Source organism: Conger conger, chromosome 15, assembly GCF_963514075.1.
Source record: "Conger conger chromosome 15, fConCon1.1, whole genome shotgun sequence".
In the NCBI taxonomy this organism is placed as follows: Eukaryota; Metazoa; Chordata; class Actinopteri; order Anguilliformes; family Congridae; genus Conger; species Conger conger.
Window position 1 is genome coordinate 41,559,687 of NC_083774.1, and position 18,125 is coordinate 41,577,811.

Genomic DNA, 18,125 nt, shown 5'->3' on the forward strand with positions numbered 1-18,125 from the left:
TCATTTATATAAGTATTCAGACCCTTAATTCAGTACTTTCTGAAGCTCCTTTGGCAGCAATTACAGCTTCAGGTCTTTTTGGGTAAGTCTCTACAAGCTTTGCACCCCTGGATTTGGGCAGTTAATCACATTCTTCCTGGCAGGTCCTCTCAAACTCTTCAGGTCTCTCTGCAGATGTTCTATGGGGATTAAGTCTGGGCTTTGGCTGGGCCAAAGTATGATTTAAGTATGATTATAGGTTGCAGTAATTCATGACAACTCATTGTGTTGAGAAGAATATCAATTCTTCTTAGAACATTAAAATCAACATACAAGTTCAACAACGACCACACTTGAGAAACCTCAATGTGATCAAGAATCTTCAAGAAAATGCTTCAAGAAATCCCAATGCAAAAAAGAAACCCCAATGTGTTAGAGAAAACCCCAACAGATTAAAGAAAACCCAAACATAGATAAACCTCAATGCATTACAGAAAAATAACATTTTAGAGAACATCCCAACATGATCAAGGAAATCCCATCACATCAGAGAAAGCCCCAACAGCAGCTTAGAGAAATCCCCAACAGCAGCTTAGAGAAATCCCTAACAGCAGCTTCGAGAAAACACCCAACAGCAGCTAAGAAAAATCCCCAACAGCTGCTTAGAGAAATCCCCAACAACAGCTTAGAGAAATCCCCAACAGCAGCTTAGAGAAATCCCCAACAACAGCTTAGAGAAATTCCTAATAGCATTTTAGAGAAATCCCCAACAGCAGCTTAGAGAAATCCCCAACAGCAGCTTAGGGAAATCCCTGAAAACAGCTGCTTAGAGAAATCCCCAACAGCAGCTTAAAGAAATCCCCAAAACCATCTTAGAGAAATCCCCAACAGCAGCTTAGGTAAATCCCTGAAAACAGCAGCTTTGAGAAAACACCCAACAGCAGCTTTGAGAAAACACCCAACAGCAGCTCAGGGAAATCCCCAACAGCAGCTTAGAGAAAACACCAACAGCATCTTAGAGAAAACACCAACAGCAGCTTAGAGAAAACATCCATACAGTATCCCTAACTTGCACACTTCTGCATAACGGAGAGCTCATACTCAATCCTCGGCTGGCCCTAGGATATAAAACACAGTATTATCAAAGATATCAGGCAGACAAGGAATTTGTTTCATCTGTATGCAATGGTGCAGGCTTTAGTAATTTGCAGTTCAAAATGTTTATTCTCAAAAGATGTACATTAAATCGACTGTAGAATGGACCTTCCAGTCTGAGCTGAGTCAGTCAATGTAGAGTACACCTTACAGTGGGAGCCAGTCAGTGTAGATTACACCTTACAGTGGGAGCCAGTCAGTGTAGATTACACCTTACAGTGGGAGCCAGTCAGTGTAGATTACACCTTACAGTGGGAGCCAGTCAGTGTAGATTACACCTTACAGTGGGAGCCAGTCAGTGTAGATTACACCTTACAGTGGGAGCCAGTCAGTGTAGAGTACACCTTACAGTGGGAGCCAGTCAGTGTAGATTACACCTTACAGTGGGAGCCAGTCAGTGTAGATTACACCTTACAGTGGGAGTCAGTCAATGTAGAGTACACCTTACAGTGGGAGCCAGTCAGTGTAGATTACACCTTACAGTGGGAGCCAGTCAGTGTAGATTACACCTTACAGTGGGAGCCAGTCAGTGTAGATTACACCTTACAGTGGGAGTCAGTCAGTGTAGATTACACCTTACAGTGGGAGCCAGTCAGTGTAGATTACACCTTACAGTGGGAGTCAGTCAGTGTAGATTACACCTTACAGTGGGAGTCAGTCAATGTAGATTACACCTTACAGTGGGAGCCAGTCAGTGTAGATTACACCTTACAGTGGGAGCCAGTCAGTGTAGATTACACTTTACAGTGGGAGTCAGTCAATGTAGATTACACCTTACAGTGGGAGCCAGTCAGTGTAGAGTACACCTTACAGTGGGAGCCAGTCAATGTAGATTACACCTTACAGTGGGAGTCAGTCAGTGTAGATTACACCTTACAGTGGGAGTCAGTCAGTGTAGATTACACCTTACAGTGGGAGCCAGTCAGTGTAGATTACACCTTACAGTGGGAGCCAGTCAGTGTAGATTACACCTTACAGTGGGAGCCAGTCAGTGTAGATTACACCTTACAGTGGGAGTCAGTCAATGTAGAGTACACCTTACAGTGGGAGCCAGTCAGTGTAGATTACACCTTACAGTGGGAGCCAGTCAGTGTAGATTACACCTTACAGTGGGAGTCAGTCAGTGTAGATTACACCTTACAGTGGGAGTCAGTCAAAGTAGAGTACAGCTTACAGTGGGAGTCAGTCAGTGTAGATTACACCTTACAGTGGGAGTCAGTCAGTGTAGATTACACCTTACAGTGGGAGCCAGTCAGTGTAGATTACACCTTACAGTGGGAGCCAGTCAGTGTAGATTACACCTTACAGTGGGAGCCAGTCAGTGTAGATTACACCTTACAGTGGGAGTCAGTCAATGTAGATTACACCTTACAGTGGGAGCCAGTCAGTGTAGATTACACCTTACAGTGGGAGCCAGTCAGTGTAGATTACACCTTACAGTGGGAGCCAGTCAGTGTAGAGTACACCTTACAGTGGGAGTCAGTCAATGTAGATTACACCTTACAGTGGGAGCCAGTCAGTGTAGAGTACACCTTACAGTGGGAGTCAGTCAGTGTAGATTACACCTTACAGTGGGAGTCAGTCAAAGTAGAGTACAGCTTAAAGAGCCAGTCAGTGTATAGTACACCTTTTATTAGACTTATCTCACATGCACAGAATATAAGCAGCTAAGAGTGAAAACTGTAATACTGGGTCTGTGGCATGGCTATATGGCAGAGGATCAAAGGAAGGAAATAGAGTGATCAGGAAGAAGATTGTAATGTGGCAACTATTCACATCTTTGTCAGAGATTAACCAATTTGAATAGCAGAGCATGTTAATAATTTATTCATAATTATTTATTCATAATCATTTGTGTATGCTATTGTTGGGTAAACTATTCATATTTTTGCTAATGCTAATAATTACTAATCTAATATAAACCCAGTGCTTTTAATTTACTACTAAATAAATATCTTAGTTGGTTTCACATTAGTTGGTAAATATGTGAATAGGTACCACTTCCACAGGGTACACAAATCATATTAAATAAAAAGTACCACTAGTTAATGTGCTTAAGCTATGGTTTCACATTCGCTAATCATTTAGTATGAAACGGTGCCCTGCCACATATAATTGGAGTATACATTGCAATTAACTGATCTGCACACTGTGCTTCTTTCTGATGAGAAATCGGCGATTAAAATGTAATGGATGTATTTTAATGCCCATATAATTTAAACCGGACCAATTTATGGGGTTTAGTAGGAGTCATTACTTTGGAAAATGCATTAATGTGAATTAATTCATTCATTCTTGTTTTTAATGACTCAGTCGAGAATTTTTTTTTTTTTTTGACTATTTTACACCTTCTGTACTTCTGCGGTGATGCTGGTATCAGACATGTAGGATGTGTAGAAGTAAAAACAGTCTTGCCTCACCTCCTCATCTTCAAAACCTGTGATATTCCATTTGTAGTTGAGTCCCATCTGTTTCCTCTTCCAGTGCTCCAAAAACATAGCAGCTGTATAGGGCAGGGCTACCACCTTAATGTGTCTCAGTAGAAAAAAACAAAAAACATTTGAAATCACTTCTGATCTGACATTCATTTTGACTTCAGTCAACTGTGATTTCAGATGACATTTTTTCCCCATTCTGATGGTTGATGTGATTACAGTTTTTTACAATCGTTTTCACACTTGTCTCAATACCATGTCCACTTTTTCAAAACTCTTCACACAGTGTGCTTTTGAAACACACACCTGAGCACATCAGTTAACCTTTGGTGCAAAATGCACTTCAACCACCAAAACACTTAATATTTCACTCAAAAGTGACTCATGCTGCCATAACTATAGCATATGCTTTCTCCCATAAGACTACTTTGTCACTCAATGTTCAATGAACTACAAAACACAAACAACTTGGAGCATTGCTAAAAACATACATTATGTGTTTCCCTTTCCTCTATTTTTGCATCCACAAATATTTCAAGCCAAGCAGCTAAAGAAACTTTTGATCTGTTGGTTTGCCTCTCACAATAGATGTCATGACTGAGTGTGGTGAATTTACAGTAAACTGTAAATTAATGAATGTTTTACTATATTGGAAACCCAGAATAACAATTTTTACTGTGTAGTGTAAACAATATATGATAAAGAAACAAATCACAAAAGCAACAGTATTCTTCAGAGGGTTTACAGTATTTTGACGTTTGTTCTCACAGTGCAATATACTGTAATTCAGAAAACATATATTGTCTGCCTATCAGTATCAGAACTCTACTGTTGGCCTGGCCCATCCATCCTGTCCTCTGCATTTGGCAATAGATTTTCATCAACATCACTTCGAATGTTATCTCTTGCTATACACCAAGAAAAACATCTTTTTGCGTGCCTTATCCAGCCCTGGATGTGTTCCACTGTTATGTCCATACACCCAGCAGCCATTGCATCTAGAAGTGACATCTGTTCATGTGGGTGGTGGTCCTAAACCTTCACATATACCTTCATAAACTTTATGTTGGTACCTGAGTTCCTTGACACCATCAGAGTTCCTGTCAAAGGGGACAGTGTACAACTGTTTCATCCTGATCTGATGTGTTCTTGTCTGCGATTATGTTGTTGCGTATTTCTCTTAGCCTGATGCTGTTGTTGACAATGACCATCCCAACTATTGTATCCTCCTGCTGAGGCGTAAACATTCTTCCCCTTCCCCCTGTGTTACTGTGTGAGGTTACCGCTGGGTCCTGTAGTGAGTCAAAGACAAATGTGCACGGATACATCTGCTTTTTCTGGAGACTTCTCAAATCACAGTACTGCTGTAATATACACATCAATTGAACTCCTTCAGTCAGAATGCTGTAAACACTGTATAGTACCTGTTGGTTTGCCTGAAAATCCTCACTATTGAAGCCACTGTGGATCTAGGCAAGTTTGGTTGAACCCTCAACCTGCTTCCCTCAGGGACAGACCATGATTTACCACATGATCAATGACTGTGGCTCTGATTTCATCAGACACAACTGTCCTTGCTCTTTCATGACGTCTTCTTCCTCTACCTCTGGCTGCATCCATTTTCCCCACCAAGGCTAAAGAATGCAAATGCCAATCCAAAGGTGGCCCCTTTTGTATATGTGGTAACGGGGCACAAACAACAAACACCTGGGTAGGTTGTTCACTGAAATGACAGCCAGGTGTTTCAACAGCAGTAATAGTGGAAAAATCTCTTCAGTGAAAACTACATCTATATTTACCCTATATACATGCACATTTCAATGCAAGTATGATGTATAGATGGTAACAAGGCTGCAAACAAAAAAAAAAGAATAAACTGAATAAACTTTCTGCTCAAATCAGAATGATCTGTCAAGCATATAGTTTCATTTATATGCCAAAATGCAGCATATTTCCTTCCACAATGATCAGAATTGTATTGGGTTTTGAACTGAAAGTTAACTGTTTTGAACAGAGTATCTAAATGTCTGCAAAATTTGCTGTATTTGTACAAACTTTTGCTGCTAGTGAACACTGACTGAGAGAGGTATTCATGAATTTTGGAAGAAGTGGTGATTGAATGCCTTTAGTATCAAAGCAATGGAAAAATATCCACAGTTTAGTTCACATAGTCTAATGATATGGTGAATGTGTTAAGTGTTTTGAAAAAGTGGACATGGTATTGAGACAAGTGTGAAAACGATTGTAAAAAACTGTAACTGAAGCTCCTGACCCATAGCTACATGATTGTACTAATTATACTGCTGCCACACAATTGGCTGATTAGATCACATGAATAAGTAGGTGTAATAAAGTAAAAAGTTTTTGTTGCAATGTGTATGAGTCTGATTGAGAAATGAATTCAAGATTTTTGAAAACTGTGTCTATTGACTGTATTTTCCAAACAAGGAAAAAAGTATTCGGTATTTCTTCTTTTTAAAGTGGCAACATTATCAAGTGTGCTTCTGAGAGTAAGAGTTAAATGGTGAGGCAATTGGTTCAATAATAATTTAGTGGCCTTTCTTCGTTGAAGAGGAATGACTCCGGGAGCATATTTACTGTATATGTGCTCTGTGTGTGGTGCTGACTCTGCGGTTGTGCATGTGTGTGCGAGTGTGTGTGTTTGTGTGTGAGTGTGTTTATGCATGTGTGTGTGAGTTTGTGAGTGTGAGTGTGTGTGTGCATGAGTGTGCAAGTGCATGAGTTTGCATGTGTGAGTGTGTGTATGCAAGTTTGTGTGTGTGTGGTAGTGCAGAAATGTGTGAGTGCATGAGTGTGTGTGTGTGTGTGTGTGTGTGAGTGTGTGTGAGTTTGTGTGGGTGAGTGCATCTGTGTGCGAGTGTGCGAGTTTGTATGTGTGTGTGTGTACGCTCTTGTGCGTGTGTGAGTGCATGTGTGCATGTCTGCACCTGTGTATGTGTGTGTGTGTGTGTGAGTGCATAAGTGTGAGTGTGTGCGTGCATGTCTGTACCAGTGTGTGTGTGTGAGTGCATAAGTGTGAGTGTGTGTGTGTGCATGTCTGTACCTGTGTGTGTGTGAGTGCATAAGTGTGTGAGTGTGTGTGTGTGTGTGAGTGTGCGTGTGTGTGTTTGAGTGCATAAGTGTGTGAGTGAGCGTGTGCGTGTCTGTACCAGTGTGTGTGTGTGTGAGTGCATAAGTGTGTGAGTGTGTGAGTGTGCGTGTGTGTGTGTGCTCAGAGCTCACCCCACAGTGCCATGAAGACGGAGAATAAGACGGTAGCGGGATTGTCAAAGAGGTGGCTGGCTCAGGCTGTGGCACATGCAGTGCAGAGGTTCCAGTAGCTGCAGGCGCGGTCACACAAGGGGCACATGGTGATGTTGTTCTGGGGGTCACAGATCTCCATACTGCAGCAGGAAGGGCCTTGGCATTAACAACCTGAAATGTGGCCTGAACCGTATAATACACTCTGAAACAGAAACTAATCAGTAAAGTAAAGTACGAGAAACTGTACTCTGGAACAGCAGTAAGGCAGGTGAAAGGACACGTCACCTCACCTGATCAGGCCAATGGGCTGATATTTGTAGAACACACTATAGCTGGCCCACTCCTCATACAGAAGCTGGAAAATACCACAACACACATTAAATTATATTCTAAACACTGCATAGTTGCTGGCCGGAGACTCCCTTGGGCGGGATGCTAAATTGTATCTGGACAGAGTAAGTTTGGTCCCAACACAGAAATAAGCAAGTCCAAAAACTAGTCTAGTATGGAACTAGTGGTTCCATAACATATATTCAAAAGGTAGCCATGTGCTCTTTTAGGAGCTGTAGATATAGGCCTTATAAAAACTTTTAACTTTTCTCACATTCAGGAACAAAGTTTTTCAAAGTGCGCATTTCTTGAAAGTCAATACTCAAATTTCATCCAAAAGGAAAAGGTTTGATGGTGGAGCGATAATCTATCAGGTATATGCCCATTTGCCAGAAACCGCATTAGAGCTTATGAAATACATACATGACGATTTCAAGCTTTGGCACTCTAAGTTTCATAGTTGGTGAAAATTAGCTTATCTTGAAGAGAGAATACACTAGCTGCTTCCAAATTAAATATATATGATGGTGAGGGGTTCCATATCATATATTCAAATGGTAGCCATGTGCTCCTTTAGGAGCTGTAGATATAGGCCTTATAAAAACTTTAACTTTTCTCGCATTCAGGAACAAAGTTTTTCAAAGTGCGCATTTCTTGAAAGTCAATACTCAAATTTCATCCAAAGAGAAAAGGTTTGATGGTGGGGCAATAATCTATCAGGTATATGCCCATTTGCCAGAAACCGCATTCAGAGCTTGTGAAATCCCCAAAATGACGATTTCAAGCTTTGGCACTCTGTTTCATAGTTGGTGAAAATTAGCATATCTTGAAGAGAGAATACACTAGCTGCTTCCAAATGAAATATGTATGATGGTGAGTGGTTCCATATCATATATTCAAAGGGTAGCCATGTGCTCTTATAGGAGCTGTAGATATAGGCCTTATAAAAACTTTAACTTTTCTCGCATTCAGGAACAAAGTGTCACGTTTCAGGTCTGTCTCGCCATGTTTTATGTTTATTCATTTTGTCTTAGTCTTGTATTGTCTTATCATGTATTATGTTAGTCTAGGTTCGTCATGTTGTTTCGTTTATTTATTGTTACGATTTATTTTCTCGTCATGTCTAGTTATGTTTCGTTACGATTATATTACCTTGTTATGTTGAATGGTTATCGTCTTAGTTTCGTTTTGTGTTATGTTTTGATTTATGTTTATTGTTACGTAGACTGGCTACTGTTTAAACATACACTTTTACATGTCTTTCCGCAAACCTTGCGTTCCGCCTTTTCTCTCTCTCTCTTTCTGTCATTCACTCCCTAATTATTTCCATTTGTCTATTTACTAAAACTACTAACACTAGATCAGGATTGGGTAGAAACTAACAAACTAATCATGTGTTCATTTTACCTTACGTTTCTCGTGCATGCCATTTACTAATTTACTAATGCTAGGGCAGGATAGGTTTATTACTTACGATTACTAATCACCTTGTTAAACTTGTCATCCATCGCACCTGTTTTCCATTTCCTTGCGACGCTCTAACTAATTGTCTACACCTGTCTACACCTGCATTTATATCCCAGTCACGCTACTGTTCACTGCGAAATTGTCTGCCTCTAGTTTCATTACGCAACTCTTGAGCATTAGTTTCTGATTGATTCACGTTAAGATCCAAGCTTGTTTTACCGACCATCGTTATTGATTTCTGTTTCGTTGACCATTGTTTGTTTTTTGACTACGTCCTCGCCTACCATCTTTGTACTTTTGCCTCGCTGATTGTTTTATGGTTTCGACTTCCGCATCGCCCTCGACTACGATTCTGCCTGCCGTCCGCCTGTACATTTGCCCCGCTGACAGCTCTCCTGCTACCGGACCTCCCTGCACGTTTACCGACTACGAGTTTGTCTCTTCCCTCGGCACCGTGCTTTTTGTTTGTTTATCGTTTGTTTGGCTGGATCTACGTGTATGGACTTTGCTTGTTGTGACTACGCTCCTGGGATTCGTCCCAAATAAAGCCCTGACGGGACTTTATTCCATTATTGTTTCTGAGTCGTGCATTTTGGGTCCAACCCTCACGCACCCGTCTCACAAAGTTTTTCAAAGTGCGCATTTCTTGAAAGTCAACACTCAAATTTCATCCAAAAGGAAAAGGTTTGATGGTGGGGCGATCATCTATCAGGTGTATGCCCATTTGCCAGAAACCGCATTCAGAGCTTGTGAAATCCCCAAAATGACGATTTCAAGCTTTGGCACTCTAAGTTTCATAGTTGGTGGAAATGAGCATATATTGAAGAGGGAATACACTAGTCGCTTCCAAATTAAATATGTATGATGGTGAATGGTTCCATACCATATATTCAAAAGGTAGCCATGTGCTCCTTTAGGAGCTTTAGAGATAGGCTTTATAAAAACTTTAACTTTTCTTGCATTCAGGAACAAAGTTTTTCAAAGTGCGCATTTCTTGAAAGTCAAGACTCAAATTTCATCCAAAAGGAAAAGGTTTGATGGTGGGGTCATAATTCATCAGGTGTATGCCCATTTGCCAGAAACTGCATTGAGAGCTTGTGAAATCCCCAAAATGACGATTTCAAATTTTGGCACTCTAAGTTTCATAGTTGGTGAAAATGAGCATATCTTGAAGAGAGAGTACACTAGCTGCTTCCAAATGAAATATGTATTATGGTGGATGGTTCCATTTCATATTTTCAAAAGGAAGCCATGGGCTCTTTTACGAGCTTTAGATATTGGCTTTATAAAAACTTTATAAAGACCCTAGAGGGAAGTACAATTTCAACTTCTACCTGTACAACAAAGATAAGGACGAGGGCCAATTTTTTATTTATTTTTATTTTTTTGAACAAAGAAACAAACAAACAACAGAGCAAAAGTGACCAAAGTTAACTATCCAAACACTGCTTACCTAGCCAACTAAAAATACCGATCCACAAAGCAAGTCACAGAGACAACAATTAAGGTTCACGGGGAGGTAGGGAGGGATGGGGAGAGGTGCTGCTTGAAGAGGTGTGTCTTCAGCTTGCACTTGAAGGTGGGGAGAGATTCTACAGTTCTGACCTCAACAGGGAGTTTGTTCCACCACCGTGGAGCCAGAACAGACAGTAGTTGTGAGCGTGAGGTGGAGGTTCGGAGAGGGGAAGGTGCCAAGCGGTCTGTGGAGGCTGAACGAAGACTCCAACAAAGTGACAACAAAGTGACAATGCTTGAATTGGCTTGATAGGGTATAGCCCACCAAGTAAAAGTTTTCATAAAGCTCATATCTCAAGCTCCTAGATATGCAGTTTCAAAAACTAAGTTGAAGTTGTCATAATGATCATGTCTCAAGCTCCTAAAAGCGGGAATGGATACCTTTTCAAAATCATTTTTTGTCAGGCTGATTTCTAACAGTTGTAGGAGAGATGTATCCGGGCGGCTGTCGTCCGGGTATTTCTCCATCCAGAGTTTTACAGCTGTTAACCCTGCTGCAGTGTTTATGTTTGTGTAGAGACTATCTATGTCAATTGTGAATAAAATGGTGTCCTGTGTTATTTTAGTGTTTTTAACTATGCGTATGAAGTCGTATGTGTCTTTTATGTAACTGTTGTGTTTAGTTGACAGTGGAGTGAGGAAATAGTCTATGTATTTTGCGATCCTGTAGGATTCGCTGTTGCAGTCTGAAACAATAGGTCTCCCTGCCGGGATCTCATATGGTACACTCCAGGACTGAGGCTGTTTGTGTATTTTGGGGAGGAGGTAAAAAACCCTTGGTCTAGGATTTTCCTCCCCCCTTAGGTAAAAACTTTGTTTTTTTGTGATGTAATTGTTTTCTAATAGTGTCTGTATAATGTCATATATTTCTTGTGCTGTGTCTAGATATATGGGTCGAATTAATTTTTTATAGTGTGTAGTGTTGTTTAATTGTCTGTGTGCTTCTTGGATGTACTGTGTTCTGTCCATGATTACTATGGCACTCCCCTTGTCAGCTGGTTTGATGACAATTTGTTTATTGTTTGCCAGCTGATGTAGTGCTTGGCTCTCTCCTCTGCTGAGGTTGTTTTTGTCTTTATGGGTTTGGGGGTTAAGTGCCTTGATCAGGGTGTTGTTGTCTTTTATGAGTTGTGTGATTGTACCCGGGATTTGGCTCTCCCTGGGTTCCCAGTTGGATCGGGCCATAAAGGGTGTTCTGTCTGTGTTTTCTGATCCCTCAAAAAAGACAGCTAGTTTCAGCTTTCTGTGAAACTCCTGAGCTTCTCCTCTGAGGGTTTCTTTTAGTTTTTTTCTAATGTTTGCCGTCGGTACGAATGATAGGCCTTTGTCCAGTAAACTAATTTGATTTTGTGTGGGTGAAAAGTTTTGTGCCAGCAGTATAATGTTCTTATTCCCCTCCCTGTTTGTGTTTGGGTTTGTGGGGATTCTTAGTTTAAATGTTTTAGCCAGTGTTCCAACATCTTGCCAGCTGTTCTCTCTGTCCAGTGGATGTCGTCCCGTGTAGTGCGGAAGTCCTCCTCCGGAAGCTTGGGAACATGTGGCATGTTTCGGAGGATGTGATTATTGATCTCCTCCAAATTGGATTTCTGGCGGGGTTCCAGGTTTTGGGAATAATTAATTAACGGGATCCAAATTTCTGCTGCCGGGAAGGTGGGGGTTGGGGTCAGGGTTAGGGTTAGGGTGGGGGTGGGGGTTGGGGTCAGGGATAGGGGTAGAGTTAGGGTTAGGGTTAGGGTGAGGGTGGGGGTTGGGGTCAGGGTTGGGGTTAAGGTGGGGGTGGGGGTTGGGGTCAGGGATAGGGGTAGGGGTAGGGGTAGGTGTAGGGTTGGGGTTGCGGTCCGGGGTAGGGGTAGGGGTGCGGTTAGAATTAGGAGCTGAGTGGGGGTTAGCGGTGGGGCCAGAGTGGTCATGGTCCCGTCGGTGTCTGGGTTTTTGGGGCCTTTGTGGTAGTGGTTCCAGTCCCTGTGGTTTTCTGGGGTTCCATGGGTCCTTCTCCGGTTCTGTGCTGGTGCTCGGTGGGGTTTAGGAGCGCTGATCCTGGGGGTGCATGTCTGCCGCAGTGTCGGCCACTCCCTCTGGTACTGGTCCTGGTTCCGGGGTGTAGTGTGGGTGATTCTATCCGCTGTGGGTGGGGGTGGTGGAGGATTCACTAGAGCAGTGAATCTGTTGCTGGTGGAGACTGGAGTTGTGCGTCTTACAGTTCTCCAAATTGGGGCCACTGTTTCCTGGGCAATGTCCAGGGTGGTCTGGTGTAATCTTTGGCCAAACTTCTTTTTGGCCCACCTGGCCGCCACCTGGAACGCCTCTGGCCAGTTGTTGAGCTGGATTCTCTCCAACTTTTTGGTGAGTTGTTCCAGGATCTTTAGATAGTGTTCCTCCAAGATCTGCATGCATGTGTGGAGCCAGTTCCGGGCATTCCCCGTCAGTAACAACATGGTGTCCTCTGTCGGGGAGGCCGGTCTCACCAGGGTGGCCAGTTCCTGCATCTTTTTAAATAAACTGGTGGGTGGTGCTGTCCCGGCTCCAGACACTGCAGTGTTCTGCAGGTGATGCCTAGTGATGCCTAGTGGCCTCAGCGAAAGCCGTCATGGTGTTTTGGTGTGGGTAGGGTGGTGTGTTTTTAGGTGTTTTTAATTTTCAAATTTTGAGAATAACGCAAGACTGTTTTTTTGTGGTTTAAACTGTTTTTATTTTCTAGAATTGTCTAATATTTTTCAAATTTGACAGATTTTTAGTGTTTTTTTTAGTCATTTTTTATCATTAAAAATGTTGTGCAAGCGGCGGTGCAGGTTTCGACTGTTTGATTAGGTTTAGGGGGTTAGGGTTAGGGTTAGGGTTAGGGTTAGGGTTAGGGTTAGGGGTTAGGGTTAGGTAAGTAAGAAATCTTTATTTCCCAAGTTGTCCCATATTAGGGCCTCTTGGGAAATAAAAGTTTGCACTGGCCATTCAGGGTACTGAAGCCTTTAAGTAGGAAGAATTTGGTCCCTCTTGTGTCGGTGCTCTATGTGCGTTGATTTAGTCCTCTTGGAAATAGAGTGCTAAGTTTGAGAATCCAGTGTTTCTCAAACCTGCGTCTCTCCTCCGGTGTCCAATTGTTGTTCATTTGAAGGCCCGATATTTCTAGTGCCTCAAGTCCATGGTGAAGGAAATGAGCCACCAGGTGTGTGTCTGTCTCTCTGTGATTTCTAATGTTGTATATATGTTGTGCTAGTCTACATTTAATTGTGTTCCCTGTTTCTCCTACATATATTATACCACATTGTTTGCACTTAATGGCATATATGCAGTTTTTAGTGTTTTTAGTTAGTGTTTGTTTTATTATGTAGGTTGTGTTGGTAGTGGTGTTTCTGACTGTAGTGGCTTGTTTGTAAAATATTGGGCCCTGTGTCGGTAAAGTATTAATTTCTGGTAGTTTGCTGCTTACCAGATGATCTTTAAGATTTTTATTTCTTTTATATGCTGAGATGATTTTATAGTCCTGGATAATGTTTGTGTTCTGTAGAGTGTGGGTTAGATTTAATTTAATTTTTCTGTTTGCAGCTAGGCTAAATGCTGAGTAGGTGGTGATTAACGGGATGATTTTGCGCGTGTCTTGTTGTCTGGTGGTTAAGAAAGTTTTCCGGACCTGTCTAAGGAAAGATCTGGAATACCCCCTTGGTTTTAATGCTTTGAAGAGGGTCTGGGTAGCCTCTTCAAAATCAATTACCTGTGTGCAAATCCTGTTGAACCTGAGCAATTGTGATTTGATCAGGCCCTTGAAAGTGTGTTTAGGGTGGAGACTGTTTTTATGTAAAAGTGTGTGTGTGTCAGTCTCTTTAAAGAAAACTTTAGTGTCTAAAGTGTGTGTTTGGGAAAAAGAGGGTCCCTTGTATGTGGTAGTGTCCAAGAAATCTATTTGTTGGTTATGCGTGATGTATTTAACTGTTATCATTCTATGGTGTGTGTTGAGGATTTGTATAAAGTGTTTGAAGTCCTCTAAACTGTGTGTCCATGTTCCCCATATGTCATCTAAGTATCTAAAATAATTGGTGGGTAATTTGGGGCATTTTTGAAAAACAGTCTCCTCCCAGTGTGCCATGTAAATGTTCGCGTAGGCCGGTGCAAATTTTTTTCCCATCGCTGTGCCGCTGATTTGTAAAAAGAATTCTTTGTTGAATTCAAAATCATTTTTTGTCAGGCTGATTTCTAACAGTTGTAGGAGAGATGTATCCGGGCGGCTGTCGTCCGGGTATTTCTCCATCCAGAGTTTTACAGCTGTTAGCCCTGCTGCAGTGTTTATGTTTGTGTAGAGACTATCTATGTCAATTGTGAATAAAATGGTGTCCTGTGTTATTTTAGTGTTTTTAACTATGCGTATGAAGTCGTATGTGTCTTTTATGTAACTGTTGTGTTTAGTTGACAGTGGAGTGAGGAAATAGTCTATGTATTCTGCGATCCTGTAGGATTCGCTGTTGCAGTCTGAAACAATAGGTCTCCCTGCCGGGATCTCATATGGTACACTCCAGGACTGAGGCTGTTTGTGTATTTTGGGGAGGAGGTAAAAAATCCTTGGTCTAGGATTTTCCTCCCCCCTTAGGTAAAAACTTTGTTTTTTTGTGATGTAATTGTTTTCTAATAGTGTCTGTATAATGTCATATATTTCTTGTGCTGTGTCTAGATATATGGGTCGAATTAATTTTTTATAGTGTGTAGTGTTGTTTAATTGTCTGTGTGCTTCTTGAATGTATTGTGTTCTGTCCATGATTACTATGGCACTCCCCTTGTCAGCTGGTTTGATGACAATTTGTTTATTGTTTGCCAGCTGATGTAGTGCTTGGCTCTCTCCTCTGCTGAGGTTGTTTTTGTCTTTATGGGTTTGGGGGTTAAGTGCCTTGATCAGGGTGTTGTTGTCTTTTATGAGTTGTGTGATTGTACCCGGGATTTGGCTCTCCCTAGGTTCCCAGTTGGAATTGCGGTTGGGTTAGGGTTGGGGCTGGGGTTACGGTAGGAATTGGGGTTGGGGTTGAGGTTGCGGTTGGAATAGTGGTTGGAGTTGGGGTTAGGTTGGAGTAGGGGTTACGATTAGGGTTGGGGTTAAAATTAGGGTTAGGGTTGCGATTAGGGTTGAGGTTAAAATTAGGGTTAGGGTTGCGATTACGGTTGGGGTTAGAATTAGAGTTAGGGTTGGGGTTGGGGTTGGGGTTAGGATCAAGGTTGTAATTAAGGTTGGGGTTAGGGTTGGAATTAAGGTTGGGGTTAGGGTTGGGGCTGGAGTTAGGTTAGGGCTGGAGTTGGGGTTGGGGTTAGGGTGGCGATTAGGGTTGGGGTTGAAATTAGGGTTAGGGGTTAGGTTCAAGGTTGGAATTAGGGTTGGGGTTAGGGTTGGAATTGCGGTTGGGTTAGGGTTGGGGCTGGGCTTACGGTAGGAATTGGGGTTGGGGTTGAGGTTGCAGTTAGGGTTGGGGTTGGAGTAGGGGTTGGACTAGGGGTTGGGGTTATGATTGGAATTGATGTTAGCGTTGAGGTTGCAGTTAGGGTTGGGGTTAAAATTAGGGTTAGGGTTAGGATTAAGGTTGCAGTTGGGGTTGGGGTTACGGTTGGGGTAGGGTTGGAATTGGGGTTTGGGTATGGTTGCAATTGGGGTTGGTGTGAAGTTGCGGTTGGGTTGGGATTGGGGTTATGGTTGGAATTGCAGTTGGGGTTAGGGTAAGAATTTGGGTTAGGGTTGGTGTTTGTCTTGGGGTTGGGATTAGGGTTGGAATGGGGGTTAGGGTTAGGATTAGGGTTTGAGTTATGGTTGGAAAGAGTTGGGGTTAGGTTAGGTTGGAGTAGGTTCTTGTGGTGATTGGGGTTGGGATTGGGATTGAAGTGAGGGTTCCAGTGGGTATGTTAGAAGTAGTGGTCAGAAAAGGGTGTAGTTAGGGTACTTACTCATTAAAAAGAAAAAGGAAAAGTACATTGTCAAATGCTCTACTCTTCCCTGTGGTGTTTTCTGCCCATCCTGGTCTGTATTTAGAATCTCACTATCCACTTTAGTCCCCAAATTATTTCATCTGTCATTTAAACCCTCAGGGAATGTAGTCCCCAGCCAGGAGATGAAGTATCGCTCCCTCCTCCTCCTTGTCCTTGTGTCCCACTCTCCATTACTCTCAAGGCCCGAAATTCTGAGATATGACAGGTTATGTTCCTGAAAATGTTGTACTAAAGGTGTTGTTTTGTTGTTTTTGGTTATTGTGTAAATGTGCTGTTGAAGTCTTGTGTGTAGTGTATTCTGGGTTTCCCCTATGTATTTGTGGTCACACTGTGTGCAAGTTATCATATAAATTATGTTTTGGTTTGTAGTGTGAGGTGTTGGTGAATTATGAAGCCCTCCTCTCCCTTCTTAATGAGCCGATGTTGATGGTAGTGCTTTGCCAGTGGAGTTCTAGCTATGGGGGACCTGACCGAAACGTGGAGTGTACCAGGATGTTTTGTAGGTTGGAATTTTTCCTGTATGCTGCAATAATTTTAAACTGTTCTAGAGGTGGGTGTTTGGCTACTGTTTTATTAAATTGTTGTTTTAATTTTATGTTGAGTTGAACTGTGGATTCCGAGAAGGTGGTGATGAGTGGGATGACACCAGTGGAGCCCGGCATCTGTGTAGTGATATTGTTCTGTAGTTGTGTTAGTGTGTTGGATTTGATGGTCCTGAGGAATCTCTTGGAGTAACCTCGAGACCTCAGTGCCGTGAAAAGTATTGCTGTTGCAGAGTTAAAATCTGTATGGTCCGTACAGATTCTGTGGAATCTGATGAGCTGTGATTTAATTAACCCTTTGAATGTGTGTTTTGGATGAAAACTGGTCTTGTGTAGTAAAGTATGTGTATCTGTTGGTTTAAAAAAAACTTTTGTTTTGAATTTCTTGACTCCCTCTACTGGTTCTGTCAAGAAAACAGTTGTGTCCAGAAAATCAACAGTGCTGTTATTGGTGGTATGTTTGCAGGTGATATGTGGGTGATGTGTGTTCATGAGATGTATGAAATGGTTGAAGGTGTCAGTTGTGTGATGCCAAGCTCCAAAGATGTCGTCCAGATACCTGTAATACAGCAGGGGTGTGTGTGTGCACTTTGCAAAGAGTGTTTCCTCCCACTCAGCCATATAAATGTCTGCATAGGAGGGTGCAAATTTCTTCCCCGTTGCTGTACCTTGAATTTGTAAATAGGTGTGTTGATCAAATTCAAAGTCATTTCTGGTGAGACTGATGTGTAATAATTGTAATATCTGCTGGTCCGGACGTGATGTGTCAGTGTGTTTATTAAAGGCCCTCTGTACTGCTGCTAGGCCCAATTTGGTGTCAATGTTGGTATACAAGCTATTGATATCAATGGTGAATAGAAAGGCATGTTCTGGTATGGATCTCTGTCGTAATTGGCTGATGAAGTGATATGTGTCCTGTATATAACTATTGTGTGTCTGTGAGATGGGGTTCAGGTAATAATCAATGAATGCGGCTATGTTGTAGCTTTCGCTGTCGCAGTCCGAGACTATGGGTCGTCCCATTGGGATCTCATGAGGGATGGTCCAAGTTGTGGGATCTTTATGTATCTTGGGGAGTAAGTAGAATTGACGTGGTCTTGGGGTGGGTGGGCCTAGTAGAAAATTTCTCTGTTTGTATGTGATGTGTCGGGATGTATACAATTCTTGTAAGATGGTTATGATTTGTATTCGTGTTTGTGCCTGTAAGGAATGTGGTAATTTGGTGTAATGTTCTGTGTTGTGTAATTGTCTGTGTGCTTCGTACATGTATTGTTGTTTGTCTTGAATGACTATGGCTGAGCCCTTGTCTGCTGGTTTTATTATTATATCCTTATTGGTTTTCAGAGAGTGAATGGCTGCTCTTTGTTCGAGTGATAGATTGTCTTTTTGCATGTAGTGTCTATGTAAATGTTTGTTTAGGGTTCTATTGTTGTGGCTGATTAAATTTTGAATTTCTATGTGTAAGCAATCAAATGGAGGTTCCCAA